Consider the following 14,547-nt stretch of genomic DNA (forward strand, 5'->3'; position numbering starts at 1 on the left):
TATGTTTTTGCTTAGAAAAGAAAAAGTATGAAGGCAACTATTTTGGCACTTTAGATATTCTCTCAATTTTTAGCAATCCTTTTTTTAAATTAGATCTGCTTTATCAAGACAAAGCCACTTTAAATACCATTATAAGTCCTAAGACCTTCTGATAACCACACATAAAATTAAAGCAATTTTGTCCCTTAAAGGAGCAGATTCTTCTTAAATACTTATCTTTGGCCACCAAACACTTATATTCTATGCTAGTTTGAGTCCCAGTTAGCTAGGATGCAATGTATATTCTGCTCTAACCCTTTTTTCCCTGTCTCACAAAACACCATAGAATTAAAGTGAGCACATTTTCATAAAGGTATGCGAAGTAACTATACTAAAATCTTCAGAAGATTTTCACACAATCAAGTCTTTTCGACCTTTTGGATTACTCTTGAAATGTTAGTCATGGAGTGTGGTAAAGCTTTTGTCCTTAAAGGCCTAACCAACCTTCAACACAGGGAAAAAAAAAACCCACAACTTTTCCAGCAAGTACATTGAGGGCCATTATAACAGGCCTGAGACAAGACAAAAAGAAAAAAGGAACAAAGATAGGCAATCACTGAGTGGCACCAGTACTAGAATTGTTGAGTGGAAATGCATCTTCACCAAGGTGGAAACAAAGACTGAGTTTCTCTAGATGACATTCTTGCCTACTCTGCTGCTTTGATTGCTTCTTTTCAATTTAGAAGACCGGATGTGCAACATGCAGAACTATTTTGCTGAAGAATAGTTATACACATACATGTACTGAACTGTAGCCTGTTAAGCACTCGCATTGCACAATACAACAACAGAAATCCGTGCCTCAGGTGTCAAGCATTTGTAGCAAACACATTACTACAGTATGCCCATCGGGAGAGAGAGAGAGGGAAACTATTATCCCATTTTCTCCCATCAAACTGTAGTCCCCTATGGCAAAGCTTACAAATTCATTCCTGTGGCAGTGAGCAGCTACTCTTTGAAATGCTACAGCTTGTAGAAGTTAATGAAACAGCTGAAACAGGCCAACACAAAAATCACTACATAGAAACAACGAGGAGAGTTCATGGGGACTTGACAGCCTACATAAATACTCAACTGTTATCTAAAAATAAACTAGATGGCTACTGATGGAAGGTTATAGAAAGCTGTGCTCACCACTGCACAAAGCATTCATCTGCGCTTTCTCAATAACCTCAGCCTCACTGGGTCACTGCAGGAACCCATGGAAAAATTGACAGAAATAACAGCAGATCCGAAGAAATCACACAGACAGACAGACATCATTATTCAGGGAGACAGCGCAATATGATGAACACATCAGAGGGCATCTCAAGTCCCACTTAAAGAATGCATTCTATTTCTGACAGAGCTCAACTCCCAGCTCTACTCAACAAGTATTTTCTGAAATGTCTTCAACAGTACACTTCACAAATATGGGCATTAAGAGATCTTCTACCCTCAAAATAAAGTGCTGCAGGAAACCAACGTGCATGAACAATGTCAAGTGTATGCAAGACAGACTGTTCATCCCAACCTCTACTATTACCCTAGGAAGGACAAGAATTCTCTCAAGACAAGAAGGAATGAAGTTCAAACCATGCTTAACTCAAAGCCTTACAGATGTAACTTAGGAATGAGTACTGCATAGCTCTCAAAGGACACCATACAATGATCAAGAAACAAAGCAAGTCCAGACTTTGTGACTTGTTTACCATCTTCCAATGAGATTAAATGACACATTACCCTTGAGGTAACTGATACACTTCTGTCCTTCTGATTTTATTTTACAATCAAGTATAGCATTTCCCTAACAAGAACTGTCCTTCACAGAATGCACTATCTCAAAATCCTGTTGTTTACATATAGACAATTAAAGTGCCTTCTTTCTATGCTCCCCTTTTCTTTTTCTGGAGGAATTTTTAAGACTATAAATATTACTTGGCAACTGCATCCATGGTTTCTGTCATAATGAAATATTGACTACAAATTCATGATTAAGCCTGCTGGAGGAAAAGACATCTCTGCATCTTTGCAGACTTCTATATGCAAGCCTTAAATTGGTGGTGGACTTCAGTCCAACTTCCCAATCTCTCTCATGTCAGTGATGAAATTGGCAGAAAAATCCAGCAACACAAGAATGGATGCTCATCCTCAAATGGAGATTAGTAATTAGTGCTATACATAATGAATTCTGTATACTCATTCAGATCCAGTTTGCTCCAAATTGATGTGGTCCAATCAAATGGTAAATGACCTTCCATGAGCCTTCTTAGAAGCTAGCGTAAGAAGGGTTGTCTTAAGAGGTACTAGCCTAGGACCAAAATCAATTTCTGAAATGCAGGATCAATACGGAAGAAAAGGCAAATGGAAGGTAAAAACAACAGTCTTAACACTGTTCCTAGCAAGAATATACAACAGGGATTGTACATGGAATAGTGTGAATATTTGGAATTTCGTTACTGGTTATCATTTGAGATACTATTAGAAGACTGATTATCAAAGGCAACATGCTTGTATTTCACTTCAGCAATTACAACATTACAGCAGTTGAGAATATTCTATGTATTTATGCTGATAGCTTGGTTACATGCCTCCCATTTTACAGAAGGAAATAAAGAAGCAGACAAATTAAGTGATATATCCAAGGGCACAAAACAAACCTAAGACTAAGCATGGAACAGAAACAGATTTCTTTTATCTCTACAAAAATAAGGAAGAAGTTCTTTTACATTGCATGCAGTAGCTATACAAAAGCAATTTCACCATCAGCATTAGTCAAAATACACAGCATCAATTGTCTCTCTCAGTAAATATTTCAGAGGGAAAGGGAAACAAGTTAAAACATGCTCAATTCTAATTTGGGTTTTATTGTTGTAAAAACCTAAATGCTCCTTCCAAAATAGGAAGTAAACTGAATCATAACTTTAGCTAATAAAGAAAACAATGAAAGCCTTCAGCCTTACAAAGACAAATTAACACATATTAGAAAACATATTTCACATAAATCAGACAAGCACCAGGGAATAAAAAATGAATTTGAATGGCTAGCATTTAAACTGCACCCAACACAAAAGCGGTTTAGAACATTGTAATCTACAACCAAAAGCAGTTTGTAGGAGGGAAAACTTAACAAGTCACTGCCAACATCACACAACTGTGGAAGGAAGACACTATGAACATCAGCTACAACAGAGAATGCATGGACAATTCAGTAAAAATCATGACTACCACAAAAGTGTTAAGCATATTATTATTATTGTTGTACATGCTGTGGCTCGTTCAAGTTTATTCCAGTATACAGCAGAGGCACAAAGACTTAAGAATAAATTAAGCTGCTGACAGAACTATTCGTCCTTGCCCTTTTAAAGTGGAATACAGATAATTTAACATTCCCAGCCAACAATAGCATGCACCAGCTTTCCAGGAGAATGTGTGCTTAACCAGATCAACAGAGCAACTGTGAATCCAGACTATTAAAGATTAGCCCAAATTAGACTGACAGAGAGAGAACTCCAGCATCAGAATACAGAAGCTGCCCACATTTCCCAAAGCTTGATGAAAAACAGGCTACTGCATAAAGAAACAAAACATAAATTATTGTCTTCCAAGCACTGATGTGCTTGTTATATGTAGATGTTAGAGACTGGGGAAAAAAAGAATCTATTATTCATCACTGATTCTTTTGCCTCTGCAATCTCCTCACAAGTTTATTTTTGTAGGGTGACAAAGAAGGGAATGATCATTTTCTGAATAATAAAATCTTTCTACTTCCTTATTTATAACTGCTCAAAACAGCAAAAAACTGGGCCCACTTGGTATTTTATTTTGGTGTCTAATTTTAAAATAACATAGAAAGAACATACTGTGAGATACCAGTGCATACACAGATACCTGGTACAGTACATGATATAGACCACATGAAAAATCTATTATTTCAATAAGAGTAATACTATGCATCTATTGTCTTCTCCCTCATTCTACAGGAAGATGACTGAATCAGTAATCGCGATTTTTCCACTATCTCAATTATATAGGCTATTCCTTTATAAGTCTCCAGCAACTCAATATTTAGGATAGAAACCTGGGTAGATTTAAAACATTTTAAACTCTGCTCCACAAAAGACTACAGTGACCTGAAAGCATGGTAAATAAGATACACTTGTGTGAGCAAAATTGATGGCATTAATAAGCATTACACATTTCAGTAACATGGAAACTGCCTTACCACCCTCCACGTATAGGTAACAGAGCCCAGCCGTAATTTTATCCTGAATTCCTGGAGAGAGGCAAATGTGTAGACCGCATCCCTTTAAAAGACATCTGCAAAAGTCTTTGTGGAATCTTGACATTGCTCCCTATTGATTTCTAACTAGAGAACAGTCAGCGCTGTTCTCCATTTTTGTACTTACCTATCTACAGAAGGAAGTCCATATCTTTTTGGGTTTTTTAAACACGTCCTTCTAGAAATACTGCAGTCCAAATAAATCAACTAGCTTAGCTTTTTCTGGAGATAAAATTGTCTTATTTTACCACCGATGCCCTTCAGCTACATCTGCTAGTACAGTATTTAAGATACACACAATCCCATGTGCCCCAGAGAACAGGAATGACAAGGTGGTTATTTAAGCACCTCATTTTTTTTCCCTTTTCTGCAGTCTGTCTTACTAAAAGCCCAGATTTGACTTTCACGCAGCACAGAAAGACCAGTCAAGTGATGCTGTGTATCTTCACCTTTCCCTAAGACTGTGGCAATGGCTCTTACAGGAGACAGGACTCTCCCATTAAACAGATCCCAGAAGTTCTTATGAAACAGATATGCTGAATTACTTTGCCAATATTACTTGGTGACTGATAAGCTGAGAGTCTGTGCACCACCACCACCTTTCTTCTTTTTTCTTTTTTTAAACAGAAGTCCCCAAGAGTTTCACTGCTCATAAAACTTCATGAGAAGTATTTACAATGCCAGTTACCATGCCAGTTCTTTTATGGGAAGAACCATGATGAGAAACAGGACATTACTGAACACAGTTTTGGGTTTAGCACAACATTTTGCTATGCGTCTTCTCTTAAAAAAAATTATATGTATATATATATATATAATAAAATTAAAAAAAACCAAACAACCCAGACCAGCTCCTTCCATATACATAAGCCTGTAATCAGATTCAATTTTTACCTTTAGCCATCTTGCAAACCTTTCCTGAATGTTTCGCAAGATACAAAAGCAAATTTCAACCCTCACTCCTATGCATTTATTTGCATTCCAATGCAATGAAGGAAATCAGCATATCACATTTATCCAATCATGGCACAAGCCTTTTGCTTAAAACAGTTACACATTTAATTACGCCTTAGCACTTGAGGTAAAAGTCAGACCATGGAAAAGTCACTTTCTACAATATATATTTCATGTGGAAGAGCTTTTTGCAGTCTTTTTGCACAGGAACACCTACACTGTAATCACATTTTAAAAAACTAAATAAATCTGAGATCCAAGACAGAGCATGAAATCTCACATATACACATCATCCTTTGTTTAAGAGCTGAGGCACTGCTTCCAGAAAAAGCCAGTCCCTATCCAACCCAGTCTAACAGGTCATGTGAGCATCCTAATCCCTTCACTGCTGGCTGCTCTTAAATCCCCCCAAGTTTATTATAATACATAGTCTCATTTTTATTCTGATACAAGCCACAAAAATTCTGCAAACCTGAATATGCTTTATGCAATTGGGAACCTTGCTTTTTCCCAACCACGACTTATACAGACTATTGTTATTAAAAGGATGTACCGCTACCTTTCTAAAATAACACCCTGGCATATCTGCCTTATAGAACTCAAAAGGTGTTAAAATACCACAGCAATTGGGTGTTAGCGCCCCCTCCTCTTAAGCTGCTCTGCATACTGCAAATATGAGTCTGGGGGAAAAAAACTTGAAAAACAAAAACCTTCCCCTTAGCCTTTCTTTGTTTTAATCCTACTTGGAAAAGAAGTTAGAACTTTACGTGTTTCATATTCACATGCAGAAAACAGTAGCTTTTCTTGCCTTTTTGCTTTTTTCGTGTGTTTGGTTTTCGACCATTGGTGTTGTTTGGTTGGTTTGGTTGATTTGGGTTTTTTTTTGTGGCTTTTACAGTAAGAATTTAATCTGGCACAGAAACTATGTTCTGGGATAATCGCAACTAGCCTTTCAGGACTAGACATTAGTCTCAAACTCTGATTTCAGAATAAAAATTTAGATATGCAAGCCATTGCTTATAAGCCCCCTCCCTTCGCAAGAACTGCAGAGGTTTGTTGCATTATACCTTTTGTGGTATGAAGACATTAAAGTCCTCCGTTTCACTGCCCACAACCATACGCCACAGAGACTTTCATGGGGAGTGGAAGGGAAGAAAATCATGTATGCAGAAAAGAACAGGTAAGGCTGGTCATGAATCCCAGAAATTTGCAGAAGTTCACGCTCCACAGCAAATTAATTGTTACTGTTTCTCTCTGTTGTACAAGCACATTTAGGTTTTGCCCAAATTATTGAGTGAAGGAACACAGATGATTTAAAGCTTTGCAGTTCCTGAAAAATGTCTTTAGACATTGCCAGTATGTATATTCCCTATGTGAAACAACTGTCGTGGTTTAAGCCCAGGCCGTAAATCAGAACCACGCAGTCCACTTCCCCCCCACCTTTCTTCCCTCCGCTTCTGGAGGGACGGGGAGGAGAATCGAAAGAATGCAACTCCCACAGGTTGAGATAAGAACAGTTTAATAACTAAGGTATAACACAAATCACTACTGCTACCACCAATAAGAATAATGATAAAGGAAATAACAAGGAAGAGAATACAACCGCTCACCAACCGGTACCTCGCCCCCACCCCGCAGTGATCTAGCCCTTCCGGGAACTCTCAGTTCTACATCCTGGGCATGACGTGCTGTGGTATGGAATACCTCTTTGGCTAGTTTGGGTCAGGTGTCCTGGCCCTGCTTCTTCCCAGCTTCTCCTCCTCCCTGGCAGAGCATGAGACTCACAAAGTCCTTGGTCAGTCTAAACATCAGTGTTATCAGCTTTGTTCCCAGGCTGAAAGTCAAAAACACAGTGCTGCAACAGCTACTAAGAAGAAGAAAAACTGACTGCTGCTGCTGAACCCAGGACAGTATCCACCCCTTATTCCATACCACAGCACATCATGCCCAGGAGGTAGAATTGAGAGGGCCCGGAAGCGCTAGATCACTGCGGGGTGGGGGCGAGGTACCGGTTGGTGAGCAGTTGTATTCTCTTGCTTGTTATTTCCTTTATCATTATTACTATTAGTGGTAGCAGTAGTGGTTTGTGTTATACCTTAGTTATTAAACTGTTCTTATCTCAACCCGTGGGAGCTGCATTCTTTTGATTCTCCTCCCCGTCCCTCCAGAAGCGGAGGGAAGAAAGGTGAGGGGGGGGAAGTGGACTTTGTGGTTCTGATTTACGGCCTGGGCTTAAACCACGACACAACAGAACTTTCTGACTGAAGAAAACAGGAAAGCTCCAAGGAAGCAAACACATTATTTGGTGTACACATCTCCCATGCCCTAAAGTCTCAGTCTGAAGGGTTTGAATTTTAGTATTTCAAGTGACCTTACATTGGGAGAACCTGAGGTGTCATTAGCACTTCAGGTGGTATATCCTGAGTCAGTAAAAGCAAGAGTAGAGGATATTCTTGTATATGCAACTGATCTCACTAAGAGACACAGGAATATCAAATCCTTCAATTCCAAGTCAACACCAACTGAATTCTTCAGTTCCAAGTCAAATGCAACTGGTGTCTGCAAACAATGGCAATCCTGAGAGAAACTATCATTCCATTGAAAAAATTGTATTAAAATAATAGCCCAAAACATTTAATCTATTTTGGGGTCAAGCTTTCATAAATCATGTTTTGATCTCTCAATAATTTTCTTCAAAAAATTAAACTGCATCTCTGTTGAAACTAAAATACATATTCACAGCTATCCAGCACACTCTTCTGAAGCAGCTTTTATTGTTTGCTCTGAAGTGTGCAATCTCATGCTTATGGAACATTTATCATTACCTTCAATGAAAAAAGTCAATATAGAAAAACCGAGTCACTGATGAAAACCTGCAAATATTTGCTTCTTCCTTAATGCAGCACCAAATTATTGCAAAATCTGAAAAAGCACTCAACTCATAAGAATCGTAAATACAGGAATCTTCACCATTTTTATATAAATTACCACTTCTACTCACTATTGGAATCAATTACACTGGCAACTTAAAGTCAAGAAATGCAACATCATTACATTTCCTTTCATGAAACAGTACTGCATAAAGGAGATGGATAATTCTGCATTGAATAGGACTTCTTCAGCTCTATGTGCTCTTGAAGAGCACCCTTTTTTAAGGGATAACACAGTAGAAGTCAAAGAACAGAAATCTGTTTAAAAAAAGACCATTTGCTTCAAATCTTTATAATGCTGGTTTGTTTTATAAGCCAACCACAAACAGTATCATGATGACAAGTGTGACACCCGAGGTTTAGGGTCATCAATTAAGAAGACTGCCATGAAATCTCACGCACACTCCTAGTTTAGAAAAGGAATACAGTGGAACAATCAGTGAGAGAAAAACAAAGCCATTAAAGCCTCAATAGAGGGACAGAGGGTGCACATTCCTACATTTCCTCTACAGAAAATACTGAAAAATGGGTATAAGATGCTCAGTGTATCAACTCCACACCCACTCCAGGGGATTCCCTTTCCAAAGCCCTCCTCATTTCACTTTTTTATGGAGTCTTCTCCTGTTGGGATAATGCTGCTTAGGGACAGAAAAATGTAGCAGTACAAACTAGAGACACTATTTTGTCACCTAAACATCTTGTAAACAAGTGCAGATAATTCCCTATACTCCTAATTCTGCCTTCCAAAGCTATGAGTTTCTACATAAATACCGCAACATATTTATTATTTCTGCTCCAGTCTGAGTCCAATATTTGAACATGATTTTGTTTTGAGAAACTGCAGTGTTTTGCAGAAATCCCAGTGGCAAACATGCAGGTTGAGCAATTCAGTACAAATTTTGGTTTTCAGACATTATTCCTCCATTTAGGAGTTCCACTACATAAATTTCATCACTGAATGTTATTAACTGAAAGTAATTCGTTCATTCACATTTTAATAAAAGCTCTTTCAGGCATGAATGCGTACCTGTGCTAAGGAGGATGTTTTCAATTAATTGTGCAGAGGAGTTGCATTGTTTCTCTAAAGTAACACTTCAAACAAAAAAAGGAATCCCAAATGGGCTATCAGGCATGACCTGATGGCTAATACATACAGGCAGACAGAGACTCTTTTACATCCTCTTTCCTCTTCCTGCCTGGTCCCTTCCTCCCCACAAGTCAAATTAAGGTGCTAAGGCCAAGAAGGTACCTGTAGAAATCAAAGGAAGCCAAATAAAACCACAGCAAGTTGGCAAAGTAACTTCGTATTCTGAAAGATAAACAAGAAAGATAAAGATCAGACCTGGTTATCTTTTCTGGCTGCTCAGAAGAATGGGCATCACAATGGTAAATCACTACTAAAAGGCTTTCTGTTAGAGGGATCAAAAGATCCTCCTTTTATATTTGACATTTTCCAGTTTCATCCTTTTCTACATCCAAGTTATTTACTTGCTTAAAATGACCAGAGGCAAAAAGAAACCAAATATAGCCTCATGTACAGCTTTCAATACACAGTAGTAGAAGACTCCTTATAAGGTGGGTTTCACTGCCAGCAATGTGGTTACATTGAAGAGAATTTAAGAAAACAGTCTACTACTGTAAAATTCAAATAAGAATTTACTATGATTTTCACTTACTTTCAGACTCAAAAGCTTGAAAATACCATTTCAAGGTGAAATTCTGATTTCTTCCCTTTTCTGTTTTCTGCAAGGTTTCACGTAAAAGAAATTACTGTAATAAACACTCCCCATTGCACACAGATTTTAAGGAGACCTAAACTTATTCAAGTCATTTTTTAAAAAAATTAAGGCAATCAGAAAAAATTTGGCTGTAGTTCTCCAAAAGAGTTACAAATGAACATGAAAATAATGGACATTTTTTTATTAAGTCCAAGTTCATAAAACTCCAATGTTTACATGTCAGTTACATAATAAGCAGCAGCATGCATTCAACCGGGCTATAGCACGGGAAACCACAGACCTAGCGCCGCTCCTCACTCACAGGGGTGCTCTCCCTTGCTTTGCTCCTGCACTGCGGTGAGATGCGGCTGCCCTCTGCTGACTGTGAGTGCCACGCAGCACAGCTGGGATGCACATATCTGTCTTTTCCCCTTTCACTTCATGTACTGCCTAACTTAATGTTTACCTGCAGATGCACATTTTCAACAAACTTCTCGTGGGGCTGCTTGTCAGGGCTAAACAGAAACTGCACCCTGCATACAGCCTATTACTACCAGTCTATCTATCTGCTTTGCTAGCCTCAAATTATCTGTTCCACTTAAAACCCTGAAGCTTTCAACTCCAGCCATAATTTTAACTTCCTGAGCCAAGAGCACTTTTCAGCTAAACTAAGTCCCCTGTAATACCACTGGGTAGCACAATCTCAAGGATGTCCTGCTCCACCTGTATTTCTCTTGGAATTCCCCCCACGAACTTCAAGAATATCGCCTGTATCAAGCACAAGTGCAGGGGGGATGAGTGTCAAAACAAATAGCATATATTGTCTTTTTGTGTATGTTGTACTTTTAAAAGCTTCACAAGGTCTAACCAGGAAAACGTATTTAACTTTTCATTTTCTTCAGTGTTGGGCCTAAGCTTGCCTTTTTTTTTCTCTCCCTTCAATTTTATTCTTTTTTTAGAACTAGGAAGATAAATCTTTAACTTTCCCATACGAAAGCAAAAATTCTCACATAGCTATAACAGATGGCAACACTGCTTCTAAGCCACCCTGCATCCATAGAGTCTTCTTTGTAATTCATTTACCCCACATGACCTTCCTGACAAACTTCCCAAAAGAAGTACAAAATTACAAGTAACACACATTTCCACATCGTCCCAGAACTCCTCTTTACTTTTACGAACAAAGACAGGCAGAAAGGCTTCTTCTACTACCTTGCTCAAGACAGCACAGTAGGAAACCTCAGCAAGCCAGCTGGGGTTGTCTGCATCGACAAAATACTGTCACAGCCTACAGACTGGGAACAGATTTAATACCAACTAATTCTGCTTAGTCACTTTCCACTTAGGACGGACACTGTTTCAAATCCATGACAGGCAATCTGGCTTAGGATGTCATTCGAGTGAAGCATTTGAGGCTTCATTTCTTAGAAAGCAAACAAGTAAACCCAGCACCTTCATGCACATTCTCAGCAACAGACAGAAACCCAAATCATTAAAAAAACAGGACAATAAGATAGGATTATCTTCTGGTCAGTTACAAGACTTACTTCCTGATCATAGAATCTACCACCAGCATCATGCATGCCTGGACTTCCTTTACCATGTCTTGATTCTTTAACCAGGAGTCATTCAAGAGCACCTTTAAGAACACACAACACTGGCATTTCACAGTAACAAAACCCTCCTCCAGTACTGAACATTTCAATAGCTTAGATAAATGCCAAATATTTAAAACTACTGTTCTAATCAGAGAAGTTCTCATTATACATCAACCTCATGTTTGTCCATGTTGTAGACATTTCTCAACAAGTCAAGAAGTCACGAATACACCATAAACTAATGAGCAGATCAGTGTTGTTACATTGAGAGACAGTGACTCATTCACAACTAAAATGAATTCTGAAGTTCAAGCATGGTAGCCTATGAACTATAGAACACTACCCAATACAGAAGAGGGTTACTTTTTGATGATTAAGATGAATCATGCATGAGTTTTTAAACCCTGCCATAACAAACAGCACAATTTAGTGTAGAAAGGCTTATGACCATCTGAAGTACAAAAGACACTCAACTGCGCCAACTATTACATAGTTCATTTTAAAGCTCATCTATTCTGTACTAGGTTTGCTGCATTTGAGAGGGCATGAAATTCAACCTCCCAAAGTGTATACAGATCGTAAAAGCCCCCTATGAAAGAAAGGATGGACAAACCAATCTACTGCATACAGTTCCCTGTATCTTTTGGCACGACTGCATGCTGGCAGAAATGCTGACAGCAATCTTTCTGATTTATCTGAAATGTTAAAACAAAGCTGGTTCAACTGCATGTGTCTGCCCTTTAGAACACTTTTCACTTCTATGACCCACTAACTTAGGCACTGCTTTCTGATTATAGGAACTTTTTTTCAAATTTACATTTTAATGGAAAAGCGTTTGCATTAAGTTTTACTTCCAAAAACATCCTAAAAACAATAATAAATACGAAAACAAAAGACTCCATGGTCCGAATGACAATTTCTCCTCTATTTTTTGTAGTAACAGCCAATAACATAAAAACAGTTGCACTATTTTTGTTCCATTTGTAGCAGTGTCCTGGGTAAGCCAAACAATTAATCCTCCGCAATGGAGGGGCCACCTACACGCAAAGCCTTGACAAATACATAGTTACAGTTCAGCTGCTGCTTTCCATAAAAAGCATTCCAGTATAGTACATGTACTTCTCTTCCTACATCAGCATTAACAAAATAAGTATTTCTTAAAGTGTAAAGAATCACAGCAATGAATATACATTAATCAAACACCTCTGCTGTTTATAAAGTCTGGAGTCCAGTTGTAAGAACACCCGTTACTGGCAAGGTGCATCTATCAGATTAAATCCATTACTGAAACAAGGAAGTGCTGCATATGTATGTCTGGCTGAGGTGTAATCATGCTGCTACAATTGCCCAAGAAATATGTAATCTAATGATATTTCCTCATTAAATGGAGGACACTGTTAGTTTCTTCTATAAAGTAACATGATGACTTGCCTAATTAGCCATATTGCAGAGCTAGAATTCCAACCCATCAGTAAGTAAGGGTATTTTACTTAAGTTTCAATAAAAGGTGGTATCACTCACGCTAATCATCTCTTTAAGCTGTCACAGCTTTTTCCCCAGTAACTTACAATTCTGAGCTCCAAACAGCTTACAACAGGATAGAGCAATACCAGCTCCCAAAAATAGAATTCAGGCCCCATTATTACTCAATTGGGTTTTGGTTTGTTTTTTGTTTTCCTAGCAGCATTTCAGACAGCAATAAAATGAAACGCAGGTACAGGTTTTCCCTGTTCACGTTGTAAAAGTGGGAGTCATGCAGGAGATTTTCAGAATTAGAGTAACAGGATTATAAAACCACAGAATTGACCCAGGGCCTTTGTCATATAGAGTACTTACAGTTAGAATCACAGAACCATAGAATAGTTAGGGTTGGAAAGGACCTTAAGATCATCCAGTTCCAACCCCCCTGCCATGGGCAGGGACACCTCACACTAAACCATGTCACCCAAGGCTCTGTCCAATCTGGCCTTGAACACTGCCAGGGATGGAACATTCAGAACTTCCCTGGGCAACCCATTCCAGTGCCTCATCACCCTCACAGTAAAGAACTTCCTCCTTATATCTAACCTGAACTTCCTCTATGTAAGTTTGAACCCATTATAATTAATATTGCAGTGTGACAAGATTTCAAAACTGACAGTAGAGTTCTGGAAGCTGTTTCAGATTTCATCTATTCCAATATAGCAATTCTAATCACAAATGAAACAACTGACCACGTTATGCTACTATGTCAGAAGAAACTGAAGTTAAAACTAAACTGAGGCTAGAGTTCTGGGCAACAAGGCAAATGCAAGAAAAATTAAATTACTGCAGGGCAGGTGTGACATCTGTGCAAGCAGTGGTGCTACACATCATTAATTACAGGCATTTCACACCAACTGCTACACAAGATAATGTAAGCAGCAATGACACCAGCTCCTTCCCATCTCTTGCCCTAGTGACATTCTTTTTTCCATTACAAGGGTTACTTCTTCCACGACTGTCATCTTAGATATCTTACATGTTCATGTTTGAACAAATAAACTCTACTTACATAAGGTTTTTTAAATAAACCTCTGCAGTTTTAACATACATTTATATTTTATAGCATCTTAAAACAGCAGCTACATGCAAAGCTGTAACAAGTGAACTAAATTCTAAATCCCTGATGAATATTAATATTGTGTCCTTTTAAAAAATAAATACTTTAGAATTGTCACTAGCCAAGACCTAAATATTGTTTCCATTTATGCTGTAATTAAAAGACCCATTAATTTGCTTCTAGCACAGTTTTAATTTCTTAAGACTTTTCCAAAAATTCAGCCAGAAAACTATTTCTGGTGGTGTATGGGAGGCCACCCTGCACTCCTTCTGCAATTCCAAATGCCAAGTTATTTAAAGAAGGAAGTACATACAGGTATGTATGAGTTAACATGCAGTCCCAAAAGCTGATTTGAGGACACAGCTGGGAGACAAGTCTCACGAGACACATGCTCCATCAGAAACCTAGCTGGTACTAGAACATGCCTAAATTACTCCTGTATGGCCCAAGATATAAAATGAAAAGC

At 38.3% G+C, this 14,547-nt stretch overlaps 1 protein-coding gene across 1 annotated transcript in view; it reads right to left on the minus strand.

Annotated features, from left to right (window-relative positions):
* Positions 1 to 14,547, minus strand: part of STK39 (serine/threonine kinase 39) — a gene marked incomplete at its 3' end in the record, with an annotated part of 112,308 nt that overhangs the window by 51,829 nt on the left and 45,932 nt on the right. The gene's annotated exons all lie outside the window — the stretch shown is intronic.

This window comes from Psittacula echo, assembly GCF_963264785.1.
Source record: "Psittacula echo genome assembly, chromosome: 6".
Lineage (NCBI taxonomy): Eukaryota > Metazoa > Chordata > Aves > Psittaciformes > Psittacidae > Psittacula > Psittacula echo.